At 44.2% G+C, this 12,204-nt stretch overlaps 1 pseudogene; it reads left to right on the top strand.

Annotated features, from left to right (window-relative positions):
* Window positions 1-1,160: 1,160 nt before the first annotated feature.
* LOC137537089 (uncharacterized) overlaps window positions 1,161-12,204 on the top strand; it is a 128,390-nt pseudogene continuing 117,346 nt past the window's right edge.

Here is a 12,204-nt window from a genome sequence, read left to right as displayed (position 1 = left end):
TGTCTGTGAACCTCGTTGCATTGTTGGAAATAATGACTTTTTCCAACTGCTAAGCAAGCAGTATCTCCCTCTGCAAATTTGGTAATAAAGTTACTAAGTATATATTGTTAATAATACAGAGATTGCCATTCCTCAGATGGAACACTTGCTATGTCTCCTGTGTAGTGAATAGAATATAGAGATGACATGATTGTCAGCCCATCACATGCTGTTGTCACTCCCATGATACACAAGGTGTCACTGTTTTGGGTAGCACAGTTGTTATACCGGCTGTACTCAGCAATGGGCACTGATGTGCTGTGTGTGGCTCTCAGGGACTCCTCTGGTGACATCTCTCTGCTCCTGCCTCAGTCTCTGGTGACATTTGTGTGACAGCCTCTTGTCAGGCCACCGCTGGCGTAGCAATAGGGGATGCAGAGGCTGCATGAGCAAACCACATAGATTCCTAATGCAAGCCACAGAGGCCTCTCCACTGTCACTGCTTTACCTTCATAGTAACGTTTGTCAGTCTCCAGCATATCAGTGTAGGAGATGTGAGTAAAGTTTAGTCTCACAAACACATTTTTGTATAGAAATACCTGTATACATACATGTAGATCTGTTCTGTACATGAGTTGTGAACAGGGGCGTAGCAATAGGGGGTGCAGAGGTAGCGACCGCATCGGGGCCCTTGGGCCAGAGGGGCCCCGAAGGGCCCTCCCTTAACTACAGAATTAGCTCTCTATTGGTCCTATGCTCATAATAATCACTTCTATAGATACTTTGAATAGTGGTAATCATTAACAAACTGTTCCCCATCCCCTTCTTGCACCTCTGACACTGTAGTTGCCATTGGCAGATTTTGGTGCGCCGTATAAATTGTTATGTATAGAGTGCTTGGGGGGCCCCATTTTAAAACTTGCATCGGGGCCCACAGCTCCTTAGCTACGCCACTGGTTGTGAAAGAGGGAAAATGAAGAAGATAGAGGCATTCGTTTTCCATACATGTTCTGTCTCTTCCATAGTGGTCTGCGGGTAGTTCCAGGCGTAATGTGGATATGGAATAACTGTAGTAAATTGTATGACAAAAGAAGGGGAGTGCATCACATTGAAGGCTGCAGTTTGCATATTCTCCACAAGATGGCGGTGTCACACACAGGAATATCCGGATTAGAGGAGGAAGTCAGAGGAAGCACAGAGGAGACATTGCTGCTGCTGGAAGACGAGGTAATATTTATTTATTCTATATTGTTTATTCTGCAGCACCTATTGGAGTGCAATGAGCAATTCCCCTTAGTGGGGCTCACAATGTAATGTGCCCACCGCAGTCATAGTCTGATGTTCTGCCACAAGAGGTCAGGGAACCAAGACATAGCTTCCAACTGTCCCTTTTCTTCATTTGCCCTCTTCCGTCAGGACTGAGGTTCAGGTCTATGTAAATATATATATTTTTCTACTGAAAAATGTTATTTCCATGACTCAACTTTATTCTCCTCATTTACATTGATATATTTCTTATTTCCAAATGTTAATATAAAGGAAATCAACTGATGATAGAAAGGACCAGTGTGGTTTGAATGATAAAACAATGTTTTGCTTTTTAACTCTTTGTGATATGCCTGATGATGGGTTTGGTGGTGGGGGGGGGGGGGGCAGGGTTGGGGAAAGGGGGGGGGGGTGTTAGAGGTGTGGCAGGGGTCTTGCTTAAAGCGGACCTGAACTCAGAACTGCTCTCTGCTCTAAAAGATACACAACAGCATAATAACCTTTAAACAAAAACATTTCCTTGTTGCAGCTGATACAAATCCTAAAATACATCTGCACAGTTTCTACTTCCTGATTCATGGAAGCAGACATATTGTTTACAGCTTGTACTGTCAAAGGGGCTTATCTGCCATAGGCAGTCATGTGACACGGGGGGGATATCACATTACAGCTAGTGATTAGACACAAATGAGGGGGAATTACACAGGCTAAACCATTTAAATACATACAGGGTGCATTTCTGTTATGTTTTCCTTGTATCCTGTGCAAGAGTTCTGGTCCACTTTAAAGTGTCCCTTTTTCTTATCTCAAAATTATGGAGGGATTCCATTTACCATCTCACTGACCATCCATGTTGGATATGAATCTTAATTCAGGATTTTATTATCAGACATTTTTTCTTATTGTAAAGTGACATTTCTGGGAAGGACCTCCAGGGTGGTAGTATGAGAGAACACTGGCTCCTTTCCACAGGCTAGGATCAGGGCCGATATTGTACTTTTCACTTCCTAAGGGAACCTGTCAAGATCCATTCCCCCATCCACTCAATAGTGATGCCCCAAACTGTTCGCTGGCGGACATTTCCTGGCGAACATCGTCTGTTTGCACACCGAATACATGGAGAGTATGCTCCGCCCCTCATACATATTCAAGGAGCAAAAAATTAAGCCCTCGTCCCGGAGTCAGGAGACACATGGCAGCCAATCAGCTTTCCCTACCTCCAGGACCCTCTTTCCCCTATAAAAAGCCAGCACGGTAGCCATTTTCCATTCTGCGTTTGGCTTCTGTACTAGGCAGATTAGGTACTAGAGAGAGCTGTGCTGCTGACGGGGAGAGCATTAGTTAGGTTTCTGTGTTCTATGGGTTTAGTGCAGTTTCTTGCTGCTACAGTACTAGTTCACCATCTAGATAACCCTACAGCCCTTTTAACCAGTTCCCATCCTGCATACAGTATAATCACGTCGTCTGAAGTGGCTCCTGAAAGCCACATGACGTGAAAATAAGTTACTGCAATTTTATGAGCACAGGGTGCGTGCTAGCACGCACCTGGGCTCATTAACCTCTATCATCCATCCTACACTAATCACGCATCCCCTTCCTGGGGTCTGATCCTCCCACACCCCGCCTGATCCCTTGTACTAAGCCCTCTTCCCCCATGCATCAATTGGGCAGCAGGCAGGATTAGCAGCATGTAAACAACATACCGAACGGATCGAGTCCCGGGTTGATGACGTCATCAAGCCGGGACTCGATCCGTTCGGCATTAAGACACAGGCAGCAGTGATGCACGGAGGGGAGGCTGATCGCGCTGGAACGAGGTGAGGTATGTTGTTTACATGCTGCTAATCCTGCCTGCTGCCCGATCAATGCATAAGGGAAGAGGGCTTAGTACAGGGGATCGGGCGGGGGGATGGGGGGGTTGTTTGAGAGTGTGCAGTTATGTGTACATAACAGCCCATATAGCATTAAGGGCACACCTACCATTAATGGGGGGAGGGGGGCATAGAGGCACATCTGGCTAGCATACCTGGCTAGCTATGGGGGTGGGGGAGCCAAGGGGCACTCCTGGCTATCTATGTGGAGGGGGGGGGGGGAACAAATCTGCACACCAGGCTGTCCATGGCAGGGTAAAAAAAGGGCATATCAATGTGTTGATACTGGGGGCAGGAGCTAATAAGGGGCACATCTGGCTATACTGGGGCAAAAAAGGGCACACCTGGCTATCCATGGAGAAGTGTGGAAATAGAGGGGTACATCTGGCTATCTGTGGGAGGGGAAGAATAGAGGGGCACACCTGGCTATCAATGGGGGTGGGAGGACAAAGAAGTGAATCTGGCTAATAAAGAGGCACATCTGGGCCTTTTATATGGGGAGGGGCTAATAAAGAGCACATCTGGCTGTTTATACCGGGAGAGGGCAATAAAGGGGCACACTTGGCTATCTATGGGGGGGGGGGGCAGAGGTAATAAAGTAGCACACCTGGTTATCTATGGGTGGGGGGGTATGGCGGAGGGGAATAAAGGGGCACATCTGGTTAACTACGGGGTGGAAGCTAATAAATGCATTTTAGCTTTTTGAATATGTATGCCATGAGGTTAAATTACTGTTATTTTGTCAAATACGGCTTGTAATTACTGATAAAGTACAATGCAAAAAAATGGAAAAAATACACCTTTATTTACAAATAATATATTGTCGCCATACATTGTACTAGGAACATAATTTGAATGTTGAAATAAACAGGACACATGGGCAAATACAATGTGTGGGTTTTATCTATGGTAACACTTTTTAGTTTCAAACTGTAAGGTCTGAAAACTGAAAAATAACGACTTTTTTCATTTTTTTTCTCATTATTCCCTTTACAATGCATACAAAATAAATAATTCTTAGCAAAAAGTACCACCCAAAGAAAGCCTAATTGGTGGCCAAAAAACAAGGTATAGATAATTTATGTGTAATAAGTATTGATAAAGTTATTGGCTTATGAATGGGAGGAGTGTGAAATATAGAAAACTGCTCAGGAGTTTTAGGGGAAAAACACCAGGGACGCGAAGTGGTTAAGGGCTGTATTTTTTTTTCTTGTGATATTGCTGGTCATTGTGTCAACAGTGTACTCTAGATGTTGGAGACCAGTGCAGTGCTGCTAGTGCTACAGCAGTTCACCCAATCGCCCTTGTAAGGGCTGTTTTGCTTGTTATTGTTATATTGCTATTCCGTGTGTGCAGTGCTGTTGCAGACAGGTGTGCTGGTCCTAGTAGTGCACCAAATAGATAACCCAATAATCCTTCACCACGACTACTATGTCATCTAGTATTAACTACTGCCCTGTATAAGGCCTCACTGGCAGGGCCTACAGTTTGAGGTGATTGTTGCACATGCTGTTAAGCTATCTGTGTTACTTGACCTCAGCCCGACCATAGGTGCTGGAAAACCACAATCGCGTGCACTCCTATGAATGTGCGCACAAGCAGGGTGACCACTGCGCACCATTACACAAAGATTGCGGCCAGAGAGGACTAACATTTACGTCCTGGAGGTGTCAGCTAGTAAAAACAATTATTTGCTCACCTGAATTTATCACTAAAGCTAAATTTGCATTTGCAATCTAAAAATCTGATGTTCGCTACATTACTGCCACTCAACTACACTTTATCTGGATTTTTACAGTGGGCTCCTGGCAATACATTCACCACTGATTCACCACTATTTATGCTGTAATACAATCGGTTCATAATATACAATTTTTGCCAAAATAAACAGCAGCAAGTTAACACAATGGGAGTGCTGTGTGTCTCATGTCCAAGAGCTAGGAAAATGCAAAGTGCAAGTTACAAAGCTAGGCTGTTAAAGTGTACACAAGGCGACATGTGACATGGTGAGATAAAATGTGTATATATTGTACAAAATATAATAATAACCAGGCTGTTTTACTTACTTTATTTTGTTGCCTAAAAGAGTTAATTTCTAGGCATTGAAGTGACAGCTTCTGTCCTGTCGGTAATTTGTCAGGAATGTAGTAAACCTCACTGATAAGCAGATTACAGCCATAAAAGTTTTCCTTTCGGAATACAACTTCTGAGGGCAGGAAGAGATAAAATACATGAACTATTGACCTTTTTCTAACTCTGGGACACTTAAAGGATACACGAGGTGACATGTGAGATGATGAGATAGACATGGGTATGTACAGTGCCTACCACACAAATAACTATGCTGTGTTCCTTTTTATCTTTCTCTGCCTGGAAGAGTTAAATATTAGGTATGTAAGTGGCTGACTCAGTCCTGACTCAGACAGGAAGTGACTACAGTGTGACCCTCACTGATGAGAAATTCTAACTATAAAACACTTTCCTAGCAGAAAATGGCTTCTTAGAGCAGGAAAGAGATAAAAAGGATCAATCGATCATAGATTAAAACAGTTAAAACTTAAAAAGGTAGATTTAAACATAAAATAAAACTGTGGAATATCTGAAATAGTCATTTTTAGGAGAAAGAAGATATATACAATAATTTATTAAATTAGTTTATTTTCGCCTCGGGTGTCCTTTAATAGGCTGCCCTGACTAGAGACAGTCAAATATTCAGCCTACTTTGTAAATGTTTCAATATAAAAGAAAACCATGGGATACTTAAAAAGGTCATATTTAGGAGTAGGAGGATAAATATAATTGTTTATCTCATCAGTTTATTTTCACCTCGGGTAAACTTTAGAGTGTATCTGTAGTGAAAAAAGTGCCCCAAAGTGCTCTAAAATTCAGAGGAAATTCCCCATTGATCTGGTGGGAAAATTGCATGGTGTGTATCAGGGCCAGATTTCTGGAAAGGCCACTCAGGCCCGGACTTTTACTGATTATTGTAGTATTTTTTATTGTCATTTTTATTATTAATATATTTTGAACCTGAAGTCGCTCAATCCATATCAGAAATATCAGAAATTCAGAGTGGAGAGTTCGGTCTCTGCTTCATGGAGAGGAACACTTGGCGACCATGGACCTCAATGATGCGTAATTGTATATCCCTCAGGAGCACCAGAAGTTCCTAAGGTTAGCAGTAAAGTCGTGCACAGGGACCCAACATTACCAGTTCCAGGCCCTGCCATGCAGCATTGCAGCAGCACTCTGTATCTTTACGAAGGTCCTGGCAGAGGTGATAAAGTCACTAAAATTGCAGGGAGTTGCAGTCTTTCCCTACTTAGACTTCCTGATAATTTATGCGCAGACAGAGGAATTAGTTCATATGCACAGGGATCTGTATTATTGCAGGTGGGTTGGTAAACCATCCAAAGTCAGCATTGTCTCCAACTCAGGGATCAACTTTTCAGGGATTTTTCTGACAGAACAAAATCCAAAAAAGTTGCAGGATGGAATCAGTCAGCTGTGCAAAGCTCTGCAGAGCTCCCTAAGAATGATCCTGAAGGTCCCGAAGTTTCTCACAGCTTCGTTCCCAACAGTAGAATGGGCACAATTGCACAGTCGACCATTACAAACTTGGTTGTTGCAAGTATGGGACAAGTCCTAAGCAACTCTGGACTCTCATGTCCCTACCAGAGATGATGAGAGTCTAAAATGGTGGACAGAGACAGACAACCTGGTTCAGTGAAGCGTGTGGTGTCAGGAAGAACCAGTAAAAATTTACACAGATGCCAGTGCTTGGGGCTTGGGGGGCAATCTGTTTAGGACCACATCTGCAAGGCAGATGGTCAGCAACTCTGAAGTCAAGTTCAACCAGCTTCAAGAAGTTGACAGCTGTACAGGAAAGTTTTCACAAAGTCACATCCTGATTTATTCCGACAGTACCACATCGGTGGCCTACCTCAGCAAGCAGAGATGAACCAGGTCCCCAATGTTGAGGTCTCTGTTCATAGCAGTCTTATCTTGGGCAGAAACAAAGATTTCCTTGATTTCAGCAGTTCACGTGAAGGGCACGTTAAATTGGGAGTCAGATTATTTAAGCCACCACACATTGGCTCAGGCGTAATGGGAACTCCATCCCTAAGGTCTTCAGTCTGTTAATAGAAAGGTTTGGTCTTCCAGAGATAGATCTCTTAATTTCTCCACAAAACGTAACGCTTTAACTTCCTTCAAAGGACTCCCACTTCATTGGGGATGGATGCTCTGCCTTGGAGGTTCGACCTGGCTAGCACCTTCTCCCCTCTGAATCTTCTGCCCCAGGTGTTGCGGAAGGTCCAGAGGGAGGGGGTCAGAGTTCTGATCTTAGCTCCCATGTGGCCCAAGAGGCCGTGTTTCGTGGATCTTTTATGCAGCAGCCCCCCTTTGTTCTTTCCGAGAGACCTGATCTACTTCTGCAAGGCCCTCTACTTCATCCCAATCCAGAGTTATTCAAACTAGTGGGTTGGAATCTGACAGGGTCATTAATATGCTCATAGCCTGTCGTAAACCAGATTTATATGAAGGTATGGAAGTTCTTGGTGTACTTCTCATACTAGACGCTTGAAGTTTTTGAGTTCCGTTTTAGCATTTTTCTTGGACAGGCTAGAAAAAGTCTCTTGTTAAGTACTCTAAAAGTACAGTTCTCAGCCCTCTCAATTTTCCTGGAAAAACCTTTAGGAAAGAAGGGTTTGATTAAGGATTTCTTTAAAGTGGTGTGACAGTTGGTGTCAGCTAAACAGATTTTCTGATTATTGGTGATCTGCAGTATCACCAACAATACAGACGCTATACCTGATTATGTGGTGATCTGCAAAAACACCAATAATGCTAGTATAGCCAGACACAGGACTACCAATGTGAGATAGTGTAGTGTTTTGGTGCAACCGTAACTTTCATAGTTTTGTCAGATCTTAACAGGACAGATTTCACCAGAACCTCCCCAGTGAGGCTGGGAAAGGTACAGACAGGAAATGCAGAGGTAGTATAGCTGGTCTCTGCCAGGGGTGCTGGCACGAGACAAGAACCAATCAAACGGATACTAACGGAGCTTTACCAGATGGCCTGGAATGACTACCAGGCGACTACAGGAATGGGCGACTAGTTCTCACCAGAGAAGCTGGCAAGGAACTAGTTAACAGGTAGCAAGAAAGCTACGCCAGACCTTTCCAGGGGGGCTGGAAAGGTGATACTAGTGACTCAGATGGTTTTGGCAACGCCTTCCAGAGAAGCTGGGAAGGTCCCCTCAATCACTAGGCCACACCTCACCAGTGGAGCTGGTGAGGATAATGAATAAACAACGAGTGCTCATCAGTGGAGCTGATGAGCCTCAGAGCCACATAGACTAGGCCCCTACAGAGGTGCTAGCTGACAGTGGCTACACGGCAGTACTAAATACGTCCAGACCTCCGGGGCTCTGTGAACACACTAACAGATATGGTAACCTTGTAGTTTGGCAAGACCTCACCAGTGATGCTGGTGAGGTACGAAAGATACACTGACCGCTGGTGAGGTACGAAAGATACACTGACCAACCGTATAATAAAGTACAAACCCTAGCAAGCTGGGGATACTTAAACTGGAATAGAATCTCCCGAGGAGTGGGTGATTCAGACAATACTGCAGGCTAGTGATTACCTGAGATACAAACAGTACTGCACTAATGATCACCTGTGGAGCAGGTGATTCAGACTGTACTGCAACCTAGGAAAAGGCGACACAAACAGTACTGCACTAGCAGGTGATTCAGACTGTACTGCAGCCTAGGAACAGGAGATACAAACAGTACTGCACTAGCAGGTGATTCAGACTGTACTGCAGCCTAGGTGTAGAAAACGCAAACAGTACTGCACTAAATAAAAACTTCACCAGCGCAGCTGGTGAAGCTAGCACCTCACCAGTGGCGATGGCCCACTGGTGAGTAGAATGGTCTGACAGGCAAGATTCGGCAACAGAGAGGTAAGTATCAATACAGAATCGTGAGGCAAGAGAGTAATCGGTAATCAGGCAGAGGTTCAGCAACTAGTAAGGCAGATAGGTGAAAGTACAGGATCAGAAAGCAGGAACAGAGTCAGGAGGAATAGCAGAGTCTTACACAGGAGATCAATACAATACAATATTCTAGTCTAGGTGTGAAGTCCTTGGCATCAACACTTGAGAACTAGTCTAAACAAATAAACAGTAATAAGGTAGCAATATCCTAGACTAGGTGTGAAATCCTTAGCATCAACACCTAGGATCTGGTCTAAGGTCTGAGCGCTAACACGCAGAGTATTCACGACAACAGACAAGGACAGAGTAACAACTCCAGGTTTAAATGCTGAAGGCAGATTCAAGCAGCCCCGCCCGAGGGGCTGAACCAACCTGCAAGGTAGATTGACAGGTAGAAGTCAGCTGACCACAATGTCAGCTGATCTGTCTCCTACGCCCATAAAGGTCCTTTTGCTCCATGCGCAGGCGTGTGGACTTAAGCTGCTGTGCAACAGAGACCCCTGTCCCACCTGAGTCGGGAAGCGACACCCGGGATGGCGTGGCCGCAGAGGTGACATCAGGTGTGATAGCAACTGCGCTGCTTTCCACCACAGAGGTAACATCTTTGATCGTTACAAGTGATTACCAGGATTACACCACTTGAACAGAAAATATTCCTTTAGTGGGACTTATCATTGGTTCAGATGCATTATCAAGAGAACCTTTTGAACCGATTTCAGTGTGTCTTTAACAGTTTCACAGCATCAGAACTTTGTTTTTCTTATCCAAGCCTCATTTTTAGCTGCACAGATGCTAAGCTCCGTCCCATCAAAGAAAAATGCACGGGCATTTTCCCCCTGATACAGTGCAAAGCATGATGGGATTTCTGATGTTGTTGTTCTCGTTGCATAGCAACTGGGAGGGGTGATCAGGACACCAGACAGTTTGAACTGTGTCTCATGCTCCCTGTCACCTCCTTTCAACCATAAAGATGGCTGCCCTCATAAAATCGTAAACATTTGCCTGTTCTTTCAAAGCAGGGTGGGTAAGAGATTGTATTACCCATCATATATTAATTGTTTAGGCTGAAGTTCCTCTTTAAGCTGGTATTGCTGGTTGCGGTTAAGTCAGCTAGAAGGTTGAGTTATTTTCAGGCTCTGTCATTCAAAGATTTTTTCCTTTGCGTCTTTCCTAACACAATTGTGTTTAGGTTAGGTCCAAACTTACTTCCGAAGGTGGTATCGGATTTCCACAGGTATATACAGAATATTATCCTACCGTCATTCTGGCCGAATCCTTCTTTCAAGAAAGAAGAGTGTCACTGTTTAGATGTCAGAACTGCAACAGTTACTTATCTTGATAGAATTAGAGAGTTCAGGAAAACAATTCAGCTGTTTGTACTGTTTTCTGGTTAGTGTACTGGTTAGGGGCTCTGCCTTTGACGTGGGAGACCAGGGTTCAAATCCTGGCTGGGGTCAGTCAGTACCTATTCAGTAAGAAGTCCTTGGGCAAGACTTCCTAACACCTTGAGCGAGCCCTTAGTGGCTGCAGCTCTTGAGCGCTTTGAGTCCAACAGAAGAAAAGCTATACAAATGTTAGTATTATTGTTAGGATTATTTATGGAAAGAACAGAAGGTGCAGCCTCAGAACTGATGGATATACCAGGCGATTGCATTAGCATAAGAAGGTTACTCCCCCTGTTTGGGTAAGAGCTCATTCCACACGCTCCTTAGCTACCTCTTGGGCTGCCAGGCAGCAACATGGACAAGAGAATATCCTTTTTCAACAAGACCTATCATTTGGCAGAAAAGTGTTTCAGGCTGTGGTCCCCTCCTAGATGGTGTAAGTATTACTTGCTTGTCTTTCCTATGGTGTCCCATATGATGGCTGGAGAAAAGCGCCTGTTAGACTTACCGGTGACTGTGTTTCTGCCAGTATATGGGGCACCGCCTATAACCCCTCCCTATCTTGCTCACTTTTCTGGAATGTATGTTGTAGATGGAGGATGTCTGTCAGATCACAGTTTCATGTGTCTTGGTGTTGGTCGCCCTCTTGTCTCAGGTTTCACTCTTTGGTTACTTTTTTGATGAACTGAGGAGGAGGGGGCGTGGCACCTTTTATAATGCCCTTGTGTTAGTGTTTCCACAAAAGGAGATGGGACACACCTCTCCTAATGGTGTCCCATATGCTGGCAAGAAACAGCGTGTCCGGTGAGTCTAACGGGTGCTTTTTTGATCAAGAAAAACTATGACATTTTCCTGAATTATTTGATCTGTCTGCCATAGTGAAAAATGAAGGGCTGTGGAGTCGGTACAAAAATCATCCAACTCTGACTCCTCAGTTTATTGGAATCACAGACTCCAGGTACACAAAATTGTTTCAACTTCTGTTCTCCAAATCCACAGCCCTAGAAAAATGATTATGTATTTTTAGAAACAAATGAATAGTGAATGATCAATGGTTTGATTTTTCAAACTATGTGATGAATCAAGAAAATTAATTGAGCTTAAAAGATCTAAAGAAAAAGATTGTATGGTGTATGGCCACCTAAAGAGGTTGTAAACTGTGAAGCAGGTGGTTTTGGTGCACGACGCTCACCGCCGCGCGGTGCACCATAGCAGCAATGTAATGCAGCGGGGGGAGTGTAAGGGAATTCGGAGCTCTGGCAGTTGCCAGACCCCAAATTACATCTTCCTCCAAGTTGCGACAACTCGAAGGAGGAATAGTACTTAACGCCGCCGAAGAATAGTTTATCGGCAGCAGGGAGAGAACATCATACGGCTCGCCCTGCGCCCAACTCACCGGTGATGCTTACGTATGTACTGGGGTGGTGTTTTTTAAAATGCACAGCCGTCTGTGTTGCAGAACAAGGCCATAAGGTTAGGCCCTTATTATTGTGTGATAAATGTTTCAATTGTGTGTCATGTATGAAATATTATCTGTTAAAAAACAAAAACTGAGCAGCATGTTCACATGTCTCTGTATGTAAGTTAGTGTCTGTTGTAAATAAAGTGAATTTAAGTAGGTGGGTGAATAGTGGGGGTGGTCTCACTTTCTAGGGGTGTGGACTGTGAGGAAGGTGTGACATCATAAGCAGTCG

This window comes from Hyperolius riggenbachi, chromosome 10 (assembly GCF_040937935.1).
Source record: "Hyperolius riggenbachi isolate aHypRig1 chromosome 10, aHypRig1.pri, whole genome shotgun sequence".
Taxonomy (NCBI): domain Eukaryota; kingdom Metazoa; phylum Chordata; class Amphibia; order Anura; family Hyperoliidae; genus Hyperolius; species Hyperolius riggenbachi.
This window is presented reverse-complemented; position numbering and strand designations above follow the sequence as displayed.